Here is a 16011-nt window from a genome sequence, read left to right as displayed (position 1 = left end):
TCGACGGGCACGTGCACCTTCCGCCGACCACTGGCGACAACATCGATGTACTGTGGAGACCTCACGCCCCACGTGTTGAGCAATTCGGTGGTACGTCCCCCCGGCCTCCCGCATGCCCACTATACGCCCTCGCTCAAAGTCCGTCAACTGCACATACGGTTCACGTCCACGCTGTCGCGGCATGCTACCAGTGTTAAAGACTGCGATGGAGCTCCGTATGCCACGGCAAACTGGCTGACACTGACGGCGGCGGTGCACAAATGCTGCGCAGCTAGCGCCATTCGACGGCCAACACCGCGGTTCCTGGTGTGTCCGCTGTGCCGTGCGTGTGATCATTGCTTGTACAGCCCTCTCGCAGTGTCCGGAGCAAGTATGGTGGGTCTGACACACCGGTGTCAATGTGTTCTTTTTTCCATTTCCAGGAGTGTAATTCTCTATTATTCCAATCTCGAATAGCACGCGGAAAAAAAGAACATCTTTCTGAGCCATCTCCGATTTCCCTTATTTTATTATGATGATCGTCTTTCCCCGTGTAGATCGGTGTCAACAAAATATTTTCGCATTCCGAGGAGAAAATTAGTGATACAAAATTCGTGGGCTGGCCTAGGTGGCCGAGAGGTTCTAGGCGCTACAGTCTAGAACCGCGCGACCGCTACGGTCGCAGGTTCGAATCTTGCCTCGGGCATGGATGTGTGTGATGTCGTAAGGTTAGTTCGGTTTAAGTAGTTCTAAGTTCTAGGGGACTGATGACCTCAGAAGTTAAGTCCCATAGTGCACAAAGCCATTTGAAACATTTTTGAAGAAAATTCGTGAGAAGATTCCGCCGCAACGAGAAACCCCAAATCCTCCATCATTTCCGTCACACTCTCCCCTATTTCTCGATAGTACAAAATGTGCTGCTCCTCTTTGAACGTTCTCTATATACTCCATTAATCCTATCTGCTTAGGATGCCAAACCGCGCAGCTACACTCTACAGAAGGACCGACAAGTATACTGTTAGCAGTGACTTTAGTAGATCTGTCACATTTTCTAAGTGTTCTGACAGTAAAACGCAGCCTTTGCTTTGAATCCCCACAACATTTTCTATGTGTTATTTCCAATTGAAATTGTTCGTAACTGTAACTACTAGGCCGGCCACGGTGGTCTAGCGGTTCTAGGCGCTCAGTCAGGAACCGCGCGACTGCTACGGTCGCAGGTTCGAATCCTGCCTCGGGCATGGATGTGTGTGATGTCCTTAGGTTAGTTAGGTTTAAGTAGTTCTAAGTTCTAGGGGACTTATGACCACAGATGTTGAGTCCCATAGAGCTCAGAGCCATTTGAACCATTTTGTAATTACTAGGTATTTAGTTGAATTTACGGCTTTTACATTTAACCGATTTTTCGTGTTCCTATTAGCATTTGTAACACCATAGCTTACACACTACACACACTTTTGTTGATTCATTTAGCTTTCTATTTTTTTTAACATCCCATCGTTGAACTTCTGTAATTAGTGTACGGTTAATTCGATACTGTAATGAAGTATAATCTCTGTAATGATTTGTTTTCTCTTTCTTACATAATCTCTTTGGATATTTTTAAAATCAAATAATTTTATTTAAATAATTTTTTGTAGAAATTTCAATATGTGCAAATGTTCTGTTTTAATTAAAATGTTTGGCTGTTATGTAATTGCTGATCCTCACTTAGGGTTCTTAGTTATTCTGTATGTAAAAGGTGTTGTGGTTCCCCTCGGGAACGGAACTGTGTAGCGCGCGCAAATTGTGGTTGGCCTAGGTAGAAAATGTGGAATGAAGAGTCAGTCGGGGACGAGCTACCAAAATGTGCACTGCCCATGTAAAAGTTGTATATTGTGCTGGTTCCGAGAGAGGCTTTTCCTGACGCTTTCCAATGCCTCGGATGGATGGATAAATAGCTGGAACTATTCTGGAATTGGTATTTATCGTCGCCACCAAGAAGGGACAGAGTCCAGCAGTTCTGCCTGCAAATCCAACTATCAATATGCAGTTGCCACCACATTGCACAATCACGGTAAAGGAACACTATAGTAATGTATAGTGAAGGATCAGCTTATTGGATATGGTAGTGTGCTCAAATATAAGATAATTTATAACTGAATTTATGTATCTACCTCGATTTTTTTTCCCTATCATAACACCTCTCAGGATCCTCTCCGTTTGAACTAAAGTGATTACCGAGTGTCCTTATTGAAAGAACATGAAAGCGTAGTGTTTTAAATAATTAATGCCTTTTGAACATAGTAAAAATAAAGTTAATGTGGCAAGAGAGTGAGTTGAAGTAAATGATGCTTGCTGAAAATAATTTTCCTATTAAAACTGTTTATTAATGTGTTGTTGCCAACTTCAAAATTAAAAGTTCTTAAGACTCAAACTCATAAAGTTTTGCTTAGTAAATTATCACATTACTGCCTGTTGTAAATCGCAAAAGGTGAGTCAGTATCTTACATATATGTTAATTTTGTGTTTCGATGTAGTAAAAGTGGAAAACTGCAGTTGTGGAAAGTTATATACTCATGCTTGCTAAGCACTTGTTTCTTTTGGGTATTGAAAGTGCATATTAATAGTGTACTAAGATCCATAGGTTATCCTTTATGCTCATGATAATTAATAGAAAGACCATTATTTATGAAAACAATAATTTCTTTATTAAAAAAACTGTGAGAAGTAACCTGTTAGTGAATTCCATTTAACTTTCATTGTAAATAGAAGAAGTATTTAGCTGAGAGAGGCTTAACCTGTGGCCAGTTCATAATTTTGCAGTGAACTACATTTACAATTTTATGTCAGATAAGAAAATGTTTGGAAAGTAATACTGAACCTATGTCCAATTTATGTTTCTACAGTTAATATTAATAGTAATGTTATAAAGACCACTCAGTTTGAATAAGCTCTGAAAGAAATAGTGTGTATGGCTATCTGTCATATTTATGCAAATAGTTTGTTCTGCTCTGTTAGCTTCCAATCTTACCGTGAACATATGCAGGTGTCAGAGTTCATTGCACTCGCGTGTGGCAAAGTATAGGTTGTGTTTGTCCGTTAAGGTTACTCGTACTTATTTTCTGGAGCAAGAGTGTCAATCATTCTCTTGCCTAACTAGGCTGGCAACTGTTTTTCTTATTCTTTGAACAGTGTAGATAGATGAAATATTGTTTGTTACTGTTTAAATATTTACGTAATTCTGACTTTCACCTTCGATAAGCCACCTCCGTTAGGTACAACACGGTCAACATAACAAAATTCCTCTCAGAGGGTAACACTGCTCTGTTAAATTATACCATAACTGCTTTAACAAGATGCTTTTATTTCACGACCTGGCTCCAACTTTAAGGTTATGGTACTTTAAGGTTATGGTACAACTTTAAGGTTATGGTACAGCATACACTCATGTGAATAACCTCATACTTTTCATCATTTAGGGTCAATTGAAAATTTTTGCACCATACAGTTATCTTTTCTAAATATTTTTGCAATTTGGTTTGATCTTCTGATGACTTTACTAGGCGATAAACGACAGCATCATCTGCAAACATCCTAAGACGGCCTCTCGCTTTGGCTGCTACCTCGTTTACATAAATGAGGAGCAGCAGAGGAACTGTAACACTACCTAGTTCCTTCTGTTTTACTCGACGACTTTCCGTGAGTTACTACGAACTGTGTGACCTCTCTTACAGGAAATCACGAATCCAGTCACATAACTGATACGATAAGCACGCAATTTCACGTCAAGCAGCTTGTGTGGTAGAGCGTGAAAAAGCCTTCTGCAAATCTAGAAATACGGAATCAATTTGAAATAGCTTGCCAATAGCACTCAAACTTCGTGTGAGTAAAGACCTAGTTGTGTTTCACAAGAACGATGTTTCCTAACTCCGTGTTGAGTGTGTAACGAAGGATGGCCTTTCAAACACCTTTCCGACCATTCATACTTAGGTTTACAGTTACAAAAAAATTCGTACATTAATGGGGTGGCCCGGATGACGGTCGATTTTCGAATCGATATTCACGATTGTTTGCAATAAAATTACATACAAATTACAAAACTGATTTAGAATTTTATTGTACACCCATAATATCGTATTATGCATTTTTTAAAAGTAAAACACTTACAGCCAGAGGACACTTCAGGACATCGACGAAAGACCATCGCGGAGTGCGAGGGCAGTTGGTGGGAGGTCTGAAGGCCAAACATTCCGGCCATGAACAAAATTTCGAAAACTGTTTTGAAACAGATGATATTTAAAAATGACTTTTAAAGAAATGACTGCGCTTTGAAATCTATCCAACAAAAAAGTCTTATAGAAACGTGCCACAAAAGTCGAAATTGAAATACCACGCAAAAATCCTACGTACCACACTATAAAAAACGTCGACTGACACGCTACAAAAAGTTATAATTGAAATTCCCGGCCCGGTTGGCCGTGCGGTCTAACGCACGGCTTTCCGGAAGGGAAGGAGCGCCAGGTGCCCGGCACGAATCCACCGGGCGGACTTGTGTCGAGGTCCGGTGAGGCGGCCAGTCTATGGATGGTTTTTAGGCGGTTTTCCACCTGCCTCGGTAAATGCGGGCTGGTCCCCCTTATTCCGCCTCAGCTACACTATGTCGGCGATTGCTGCTCAAACAAGTTCTCCACGTGCGCGTACACCACCATTACTGTACCACGCAAACATAGGGGTTACACTCGCCTGGGGTGAGACGTTCACATGGGGGGACCACCGGGGGCCGAACCGCACAATAACCCTGTGTTCGGTGTGGGGCCGAGGAGGGGTGAAGTGGACTGCGGTAGTCGTCGTGGGGTTGTGGACCACTGCGGCTACAGCGGGGACGGAGCCTCTCCGTCGTTTCTTGGCCCCCGGTTAACATAACATACCATATAATGGAAATTCGTGTATATTTCATAAGTTACAGCTGCTGCCAATTTGAAAACTTTTAGTTTGAGGGAAAAAAGCGAATGGTTAGAGGCTCAACTTGTGTTCTTTAGTATTGAAAACGAAGTTTTACTCGACTTCTTTTTCGACCTTGGTCGAATCACTCATATTTTGCGAACTTATATCGATTGACTGGCTTCCGCATTTTTTGCGCGATTGAGACTAGTTTCGGAACCTTTGTCATTTTCAACCACTCGCATTTTACATTGGATAAAAGAAAAAGCGAAATGACAAGTTAATCAGACACGAGAAAGTTACGTGCTTTCAGGCTTTTTACCGTATATCGTATTACGAAGAGAAATCTTGATAGAATAGTACACACATCAAAAAAATTTTTGCATCACCCCGGTTCCCAGAACTCCTGAAGATAGACGTTGACTGTGGATATTGTATCACAGGCACAGTCACTTTGACTGTTCAGAGATGACACTAAACCCGCCCGATGATGTAAACAACCACGAAGGAGCAACCTATTGGACGGAGAGGGTCCGACAGCCGATCAGTTCCAGTCATTCCACCAGGAAGGATTCCGCAGCTCGTGGTCTGGGGGTTAGCGTTGCTGCCTCTGGGCCACGGCGTCCCAGGTTCAATTCCCAGCCGTGGTACTGTCCTCACCATTTCATCATCATCATCCTTTGCGAGAGTGACTACATTGGATTTTGAAAAGAAAATGGACTGTGTAAAAATTGGGACTTTGTACGGGCGCTGATGACCCAGCAGTTGAGCTCTCCACAAAACAAACATCATCGTTATCACCAGGAACGAGGTACACGGCTCGTGTTGTCTGTAGTTCAACCACGCCTAGACGGTCAATACCGCTAGACGATCGCGTTCGCATTGTTACACTACTGGCCATTAATATTGCTACACCAAGAAGAAATACAGATGATAAACGGGTATTTATCGGACAAATATATTATACTAGAACTGACATATGATTACATTTTCACGCAATTTGGGTGCATAGATACTGCGAAATCAGTACCCAGAACAACCACCTCTGGCCGTAATAACGGCCTTGATACGCCTGGGCACTGAGTCAAACAGAGCTTGGATGTCGTGTACAGGTACAGCTACCCATGCAGCTTCAACACGATACCACAGTTCATCAAGAGTAGTGACTGGCGTATTGCGACGAGCCAGTTGCTCGGCCACCATTGACCAGACGTGTTCAATTGGTGAGAAATCTGGAGAATGTGCTGGCCAGGGCAGCGGTCGAACATTTTCTGTATCCAGAAAGGCCTGTACAGAACCTGCAACATGCGGTCGTTCATTATCCTGCTGAAATGTTGGGTTTCGCAGGGATCGAATGAAGGGTAGACCCACGGGTCGTAACACATCTTTAATGTACGAGGTGCATTCAAGTTCTAATGCCTCCGATTTTTTTTCTCCGGACTGGAAAGAGATAGAAACATGCGCATTGTTTTAAAATGAGGCCGCGTTCATTGTCAATACATCCCAGAGATGGCAGCACCGAACGGCAGATGAAAATTTTACCGCCAGCGGCGAGAATGAGAACTGTTTTAAATACTTAAAATGGCGACGTTTTCCTTACTTTAACAGCGTGCAATCATTCGTTTTCTGAATTTGCGTGGTGTGAAACCAATTGAAATTCATCGACAGTTGAAAGAGACATGTGGTGATGGAGTTGTGGATGTGTCGAAAGTGCGTTCGTGGGTGCGACAGTTTAATGAAGGCAGAACATCGTGTGACAACAAACCGAAACAACCTCGGGCTCGCACAAGCCGGTCTGACAACATGATCGAGAAAGTGGAGAGAATTGTTTTGGGGGATCGCCGAATCACTGTTGAACAGATCGCCTCCAGGGTTGGCATTTCTGTGGGTTCTGTGCACACAATCCTGCATGACGACCTGAAAATGCGAAAAGTGTCATCCTGGTGGGTGCCACGATTGCTGACGGACGAGCACATGGCTGCACGTGTGGCATGTTGCCAAGCAATGTTGACGCGCAACGACAGCATGAATGGGACTTTCCTTTTGTTGGTTGTGACAATGGATGAGACGTGGATGCCATTTTTCAATCCAGAAACAAAGCGCCAGTCGGCTCAATGGAAGCACACAGATTCACCACCACCAAAAAAATTTCGGGTAACCGCCAGTGCTGAAGAAATGATCGTGTCCATGTTCTGGGACAGCGAGGGCGTAATCCTTACCCATTGCGTTCCAAAGGGCACTACGGCAACAGGTGCATCCTACGAAAATGTTTTGAAGAACAAATTCCTTCCTGCACTGCAACAAAAACGTCCGGGAAGGGCTGCGCATGTGCTGTTTCACCAAGACAACGCACCCGCACATCGAGCTAACGTTACGCAACAGTTTCTTCGTGATAACAACTTTGAAGTGATTCCTCATGCTCCCTACTCACCTGACCTGGCTCCTAGTGACTTTTGGCTTTTTCCAACAATGAAAGACACTCTCCGTGGCCGCTCATTCACCAGCTGTGCTGCTATTGCCTCAGTGGTCAAAACAGACTCCTAAAGAAGCCTTCGCCGCTGCCATGGAATCATGGCGTCAGCGTTGTGAAAAATGTGTACGTCTGCAGGGCGATTACGTCGAGAAGTAACGCCAGTTTCATCGATTTCGGGTCAGTAGTTAATTAGAAACAAAATCGGAGGCCTTAGAACATGAATGCACCTCGTAACGTATACTGTTTAAAGTGCCGTCAATGCGAACAAGAGGTGACCGAGACGTGTAACCAATGGCACCCCATACCATCACGGGTGATACGCCAGTATGGCGATGACGAATACACGCTTGCAATGTGCGTTCTCCGCGATGTCGCCAAACACGAATGCGATCATCATGGTGCTGTAAACAGAACCTGGATTCATCCGAAAAAATGACGTTTTTCCATTCATGCTTCCAGGTTAGTCGTTGAGTACACCATCGCAGGCGCTCCTGTCTGTGATGCAGCGTCAATGGTAACCGCAGTCATGATCTCCGAGCTGATAGTCCATGCTTCATGGACGACAATTGACGACCCATCGTGCACATCATGTGGAATACTTCCTTCAGGGTAACGACATCGCTCGACTAGGGTGGTCAGCATGTTCTCCACACATGAACCCTATCGAACATACCTGGGATAGACTGAAAAGGGCTGTTCATGGACGATCGACCCACAAACCACTCTGAGGAATCTATGCCGAATCGCCTTTGAGGAGTGGGACAATCTGGACCAACAGTGCCTTGATCAGCTTGTGGGTGTATGCCACGACGAATACAGGCATGCATCAACGCAAGGACGTGCTGCTGGGTATTAGTGGTACCGGCATGTACAGCAATCTGAACCACCACCTTGAAGGTCTCACTGTATGGTGGTACAACATGCAATATGTGGTTTTTATGAGCAATAATAAGGGTGGAAATGATGTTTATGTTGATCTACATTCCAATTTTCTTTACAGGTTCCGGAACTCTCGGAACCGAGGTGATGGAAAACTTTTTTTGATGTGTGTATTTCAGTTGATACCAGTGACAGCTGTGATGTTATCAGAAACTAGCAGTACTCCAATTCTGTCGGCAACTGTTATAGTGCTACATTGGTAGTATCCCAGCACTTGCATGCGCTAGACCAAAATGCGGAAAATCGTGGCTTTAACATATTTTAACATTTATGGCACACGTTACATGAATGAATCTTAAGGAAAATTTGAAGACAGTAAAAACATTAGGCTGAAAAAAGGTTTCTACGCTTGGCTATCCTCTTAAGTTACAGAAAAAATCATTAAAATGAAACCAGCAAATGCATTTAGAAATTACAACAATTACACTACTGGCCATTAGAATTCCTACACCACGAAGATGACGTGCTACAGACGCGAAATTTAACCGACAGGATGAAGATGCTGTGATATGCAAATTATTAGCTTTTCAGAGCATTCACACAAGATTGGCGCCGGTGGAGACACCTACAACGCGCTGACATGAGGAAAGTTTCCAACCGTTTTCTCATACACAAACAGCAGTTGACCGGCGTTGCATGATGAAATGTTGTTGTGATGCCTCGTGTAAGGAGGAGAAATGCGTACCATCACGTCTCCGACTTTGATAAAGGTCGGATTGTAGCCTGTCATGATTCCGGTTTATCATATCGCGACATTGCTGCTCGCGTTGGTCGAGATCCAATGACTGTTAGCAGAATATGGAATCGGTGGGTTCAGGAGGATCATACGGAACGCCTTGCTGGATCCCAACGGCCTCGTATCACTAGCAGTCGAGATGACAGGCATCTTATCTGCATGGCTCTTTCGGATCGTGCAGCCACGTCTCGATCCCTGAGTCAACAGATGGGGACGTTTGCAAGACAACAACCATCAGCACGAACAGCTCGACGACGTTTGCAGCAGCATGGACTATCAGCTCGGAGACCATGGCTGCGGTTACCCTTGACGCTGCATCACAGACAGGAGCGCCTGCGATGGTGGACTCAACGACGAACCTGGGTGCACGAATGGCAAAACGTCATTTTTCCGGATGAATCCAGGGTTCTGTTTACAGCATCATGATGGTCGCATCCGTGTTTGGCGACATCGTGGTGAACGCACATTGCAAGCGTGTATTCGTCATCGTCATACTGGTGTATCACCCGGCGTGATGGTATGTGGTGCCATTGGTTACACGTTTCGGTCACCTCTTGTTGGCATTGACGGCACTTTGAACAGTGGACGTTACATATCAGATGTGTTACTACCCGTGGCTCTACCCTTCATTCGATCTCTGCGAAACCCTACATTTCAACAGGATAATGCACGACCGCATGTTTTAGGTCCTGTAAAGGCCTTTCTGGATACAGAAAATGTTCGACTGCTGCCTTGGCCAGCACATTTTCCAGATCTCTCACTAACTGAAAACGTCTAGTCAATGGTGGCCGACCAACTGGCTCGTCACAATACGCCAGTCGCTACTGTTGATGAACTGTGGTATCGTGTTGAAGGTGCTTTGGCAGCTGTACCTGTACACGACATCCAAGCTCTGTTTGGCTCAATGCCCAGGCGTATCATGGCCGTTATTACGGCCAGAGGTGGTTGTTCTGGGTACTGATTTCTCAGGATCTATGCACCCATATTGCGTGAAAATGTAATCACATGTCAGTTCTAGTACAATATATTTGTCCAATGAATACCCGTTTATCATCTGCATTTCTTCTTGGTGTAACAATTTTAATGGCCAGCAGGGTACAATATTGTTGAGGAAAAGGGCCGCTCGTTACTCAGATCAATGTTTTAATTTTTTTTTCTACATAGTCCACACGTTTCAGCAGCTTTGTGCAATCGGCTGTGAGTTTTCTTCATTCAGATCTCTCAAATGTAAGCATACTTTAAGTGATAACTAATCTGCGAAAGGAGAGTTTTGTTGTTGTCATTCAGGACCCTCCTTGCAATATCCTGTCCTGGTGGCTCGTCATATGCAAGTAAACGATATTAATGTGGAGATGTCGAGCTACCAGTACATGATATTGTACAGAGAGTCCTGCATAACCGTGTAATGTAAAATTAAGGTAATGATAGCAACAAAAAAGCAGTATTGTCGTAGATTAGTTATCACTTAAAATATGTTTACAGTTCAGAGATTTTAGTGAAGAAAACCCACCCAGAATAGCTTAAAGTGGATGAAATAAGTTTGGGTCTTATGAAAAAGCTGAATTCTGCGTAACAGGCGGACATTATAACTAGTAATATTTCGATGCATGTCCGGAAAGTACGTACTGTTTTGGAAAAAAAGAAACTAACAAAACGCTTTTTAAGCCGAAATACATTTACAAGATAGAGCATTTCTTAAACTATTTTTCTAGACAGTTGCCGCCATATTTCAGACCTTTGTCGTCGGTGGATATTAACTTTTCTATACCCTCTTCACAGAAAGATGTCTCCGGTGAAAACCAATGCTGAACACCGTTGCTTTTGCGTCTTCGCCCAAAATCACGCTTAAATTTGAAAAATAGGTGGTGCTCAGAAGGTGCTAGATCAGAACTGTAGCCGACCGCTGTGGCCGAGCTGTTCTAGGCGCTATAGTCTGGAGCCGCGCGACCGCTACGGTCACAGGTTCGAATCCTGCGTCGGACATCAATGTGTGTGATGTCCTTAGGTTAATTAGGTTTAAGTAGTTCCAAGTATAACAGGTGTAGGATTCGTTATGAATACGAAGGTAGGGCAGAGGGTGTGTTACTGTGAACAGTTCAGTGACCGGGTTGTTCTAATCAGAATCGACAGCAGACCAACACCGACAACGATAGTTCAGGTATACATGCCGACGTCGCAAGCTGGAGATGAACAGATAGAGAAAGCGTATGAGGATATTGAAAGGGTAACGCAGTATGTAAAGGGGGACGAAAATCTAACAGTCATGGGCGACTGGAATGCAGTTGTAGGGAAAGGAGTAGAAGAAAAGGTTACAGGACAATATGGGCTTGGGACAAGGAATGAAAGAGGAGAAACACTAATTGAGTTCTGTAACAAGTTTCAGCTAGTAATAGCGAATACCCTGTTCAAGAATCACAAGAGGAGGAGGTATACTTGGAAAAGGCCGGGAGATACGGGAAGATTTCAATTAGATTACATCAGACAGAGATTCCGAAATCAGATACTGGATTGTAAGGCGTACCCAGGAGCAGATATAGACTCAGATCACAATATAGTGGTGATGAAGAGTAGGCTGAAGACATTAGTCAGGAAGAATCAATACGCAAAGAAGTGGGATACGGAAGTACTAAGGAATGACGAGATACGTTTGAAGTTCTCTAACGCTATAGATACAGCAATAAGGAATAGCGCAGTAGGCAGTACAGTTGAAGAGGAATGGACATCTCTAAAAAGGGCCATCACAGAAGGTGGGAAGGAAAACGTAGGTGCAAAGAAGGTAGCTGCGAAGAAACCATGGGTAACAGAAGAAATACTTCACTTGATTGATGAAAGGAGGAAGTACAAACATGTTCCGGGAAAATCAGGAATACAGAAATACAAGTGACTGAGGAATGAAATAAATAGGAAGTGCAGGGAAGCTAAGACGAAATGGCTGCAGGAAAAATGTGAAGACATCGAAAAAGATATGATTGTCGGAAGGACAGACTCAGCATACAGGAAAGTCAAAACAACCTTTGGTGACATTAAAAGCAACGGTGGTAACATTAAGAGTGCAACGGGAATTCCACTGTCAAATGCAGAGGAGAGAGCAGATAGGCGGAAAGAATACATTGAAAGCCTCTATGAGGGTGAAGATTTGTCTGATGTGATACAAGAAGAAACAGGAGTCGATTTAGAAGAGATAGGGGATCCAGTATTAGAATCGGAATTTAAAAGAGCTTTGGAGGACTTACGGTTAAATAAGGCAGAAGGGATAAATAACATTCCATCAGAATTTCTAAAATTATTGGGGGAAGTGGCAACAAAACGACTATTCACGTTGGTGTGTAGAATATATGAGTCTGGCGATACACCATCTGACTTTCGGAAAAGCATCATCCACACAATTCCGAAGACGGGAAGAGCTGACAAGTGCGAGAATTATCACACAATCAGCTTAACAGCTCATGCATCGAAGCTGCTTACAAGAATAATATACAGAAGAATGGAAAAGAAAATTGAGAATGCGCTAGGTGACCATCAGTTTGGCTTTAGGAAAAGTAAAGGGACGAGAGAGGCAATTCTGACGTTACGGCTAATACTGGAAGCAAGGCTAAAGAAAAATCAAGACACTTTCATTGGATTTGTCGACCTGGAAAAAGCGTTCGACAATATAAAATGGTGCAAGCTGTTCGAGATTCTGAAAAAAGTAGGGGTAAGCTACAGGGAGAGACGGGTCATATACAATATGTACAACAACCAAGAGGGAGTAATAAGAGTGGACGATCAAGAACGAAGTGCTCGGATTAAGAAGAGTGTAAGACAAGGCTGTAGCCTTTCGCCCCTACTCTTCAATCTGCACATCGAGGAAGCAATGATGGAAATAAAAGAAAGGTACAGGAGTGGAATTAAAATACAAGGTGAAAGGATGTCAATGATACGATTCGCTGATGACATTGCTATCCTGAGTGAAAGTGAAGAAGAATTAAATGATCTGCTGAACGGAATGAACAGTCTAATGAGTACACAGCATGGTTTGAGAGTAAATCGGAGAAAGACGAAGGTAATGAGATGTAGGAAATGAGAACAGCGAGAAACTTAACATCAGGATTGATGGTCACGAAGTCAATGAAGTTAAGGAATTCTGCTACCTAGGCAGAAAAATAACCAATGACGGACGGAGCAAGAAGGACATCAAAAGCAGACTCGCTATGGCAAAAAAGGCATTTCTGGCCAAGAGAAGTCTACTAATATCAAATACGGGCCTTAATTTGAGGAAGAAATTTCTGAGGATGTACGTCTGGAGTACAGCATTGTATGGTAGTGAAACATGGACTGTGGGAAAACCGTAACAGAAGAGAATCGAACCATTTGAGATGTGGTGCTATAGACGAATGTTGAAAATTAGGTGGACTGATAAGGTAAGGAATGAGGAGGTTCTACGCAGAATCGGAGAGGAAAGGAATATGTGGAAAACACTGATAAGGAGAAGGGACAAGATGATAGGACATCTGCTAAGACATGCGGGAATGTCTTCCATGGTACTAGAGGGAGCTGTAGAGGGCAAAAACTGTAGAGGAAGGCAGAGATTGAAATGCGTCAAGCAAATAATAGAGGACGTAGGTTGCAAGTGTTACTCTCAGATGAAGAGATTAGCACAGGAAAAGAATTCGTGGCGGGCCGCATCAAACCAGTCAGTAGACTGACGCAAAAAAAAAAAAAGTTCCAAGTTCTAGGGGACTGATGACCTCGGAAGTTAAGTCCAATAGTGCTCAGAACCATTTGAACCATTTTTCGGGACTATACGGAGAGTTGACGTGTTATGTTGCTCCAGAATTAGAATAAAAGGACGGAATTCGTGAAAATCTAATTATCAGATGAGAATAGTTCCTTTCTAATTGAGCACTGGAGCAGTGTTCATGGTTGATGGTGGAGGGCATTATTCCTACTGCATGTCACACGCATCTAAAAAGAATACAGCAACTTGAAAATAAAATTGACTCCTGAAGTTTTTGCCATTTACGAGCCTTAGTAATTTAACATCACCATCAGTTGTGTGGTGTCCGTGTCTGACAGAAGCGATAGCAGCAGTTTCACAGTTTGGAGACGACAACCAGAGCATAAGTGATTTGTGCTTGCTCAAAATGATCACAAGTAACTGTTAAATGATGCACAAACAACCTCAGGGACGCCCTTTGCTTTGACATCAGTGGCTGAACACGAATTGTATTCGGGACATTGCGTCTCTTTACCGTGATCTGCTGATCTTGCAGTTCGGGGTAGCTTTTGTGAAACAAATATTACAACAATTCTGAGACTAATATTACAAAAATTCTGAAACTAATATTACAACAATTCTGAAACAAATATTACAACATGCAATATTACGTTTAATAATTGCGGAGAGTACATGTCATCTTAGTAAACCTTGAATATATAAATCATAGTCTGTTCACAGCGATTGCAATCTGTTCACACAGATTGCTGTCAGGAGCTTTGCTTCTCGCTTTCATTTTTTTAATGAACATTTGAAAGTACAGTTCCTCCGATTCATTTCAGCCACAGGCTGATTTCTCTCCTGGCATTGATCTGAATTCACAGTTCATACACGTTTTATTACATTTTTGATAGACAACATGAAACATTTCAACACATTCACGCAAGAAAATCGATTTGAAATATTTTTTATGTTTAAAGAGAGGCGACGTTCTTCAAGTGTGAGGGCGATTGAACTACTCCCAACCTATCTTAGGACCTACGAGGGACATTCAGTAAGTAATGCAATCGTTTTTTCCTGAGAGCAGGTCGGTTTATTCAGGACTGCATTTACTGAATACAACTCTACCGGTCGACGTAGGACCGAACGTCTTGCTGCATCAGTAGCCTCCCCAACATCCATTTACTACTTTCCGTGGAGTGCACCCTTCATTGTGCGAAAGATATGGATGTCGGGAGGTGCAAGATCCGGGATCTAGGATGGATGAGAAGAATAGTGCATCGAAATTTGTGAGCTTATTTCGGGTGCACACACTTTTGTGAGGCATTGTGTTGCCGTGGAGAAGAAGTTCGCTTGCATTTTTGTAGCGACAAACAAAAATTCATGGATTGCCGTTTTGTTTCCGGTTCGAAGCGATGAACCCGTGTTTCATAGCCAGTAACGATGTTCGACAAAAAATTGTCACGAGCACACAGACGGTATTTCTGTGCTCTTTATGGTCTTCTGTTAGGCGGCAAGGGAATTACCGAGAACGCTGACCAATGGTTCAAATGGTTAAAATGGCTCTGAGCACTATGGGACTTAACACCTAAGGACATCACACACATCCATGCCCGAGGCAGGATTCGAACCTGCGACCGTAGCGGTCGCGCGGTTCGAGACTGAAGCGCCTAGAACCGCTCGGCCACTCCGGCCGGTGCTGACCGATGGAATCCAACACATTCCTAATCGTTGCAACTGGCATTTTTGGCACATTCGTTTTCAACTGGTGGCTTCAGTTCATTGATTGTAGTTCGTCTTGTGCTGCAAACATTGTGCGTCACATGCCCCCATAGAAAAAAAAAATCATGTGGGTCAAATGTGGTGAGCGTGCAAAGTACTCCGTGTTGCCGCCTCGTCATATCAATCAATCCGATAGGGTTTCGTCAAGGTAAGACTTTATGTCGCGGTGGTAGTGGGGAGGTTTTCCATCCTGCTGGAAATACCATTCTCCATCCGGAAATAGCTCTTCGAAGCGTGGCATGGCGTATTCCTGTTGTAACTTCACCAGTCAGTTTATGCTCAGAAAAGAAAGGTCCAAACAGACCAATTGCTGATAAACCACACGACAGTGTAACTCCCGCTAGGTTTACGTGGTTTTCCACTCTCACGTGAGGATTCTCAACTACCCAGTAGGTACAATTGTGACGATTAATTGAACCATGTAAGTTAAAAATGACCTCTTAACTCCCACAAACGTCGTAAGTGAACTTTTCGTCCTGCGCGCAT

This window comes from Schistocerca piceifrons, chromosome 9, assembly GCF_021461385.2.
Source record: "Schistocerca piceifrons isolate TAMUIC-IGC-003096 chromosome 9, iqSchPice1.1, whole genome shotgun sequence".
Taxonomy (NCBI): domain Eukaryota; kingdom Metazoa; phylum Arthropoda; class Insecta; order Orthoptera; family Acrididae; genus Schistocerca; species Schistocerca piceifrons.
The sequence above is the reverse complement of the archived record's forward strand: the minus strand, read 5'-3'. Positions refer to the sequence as shown.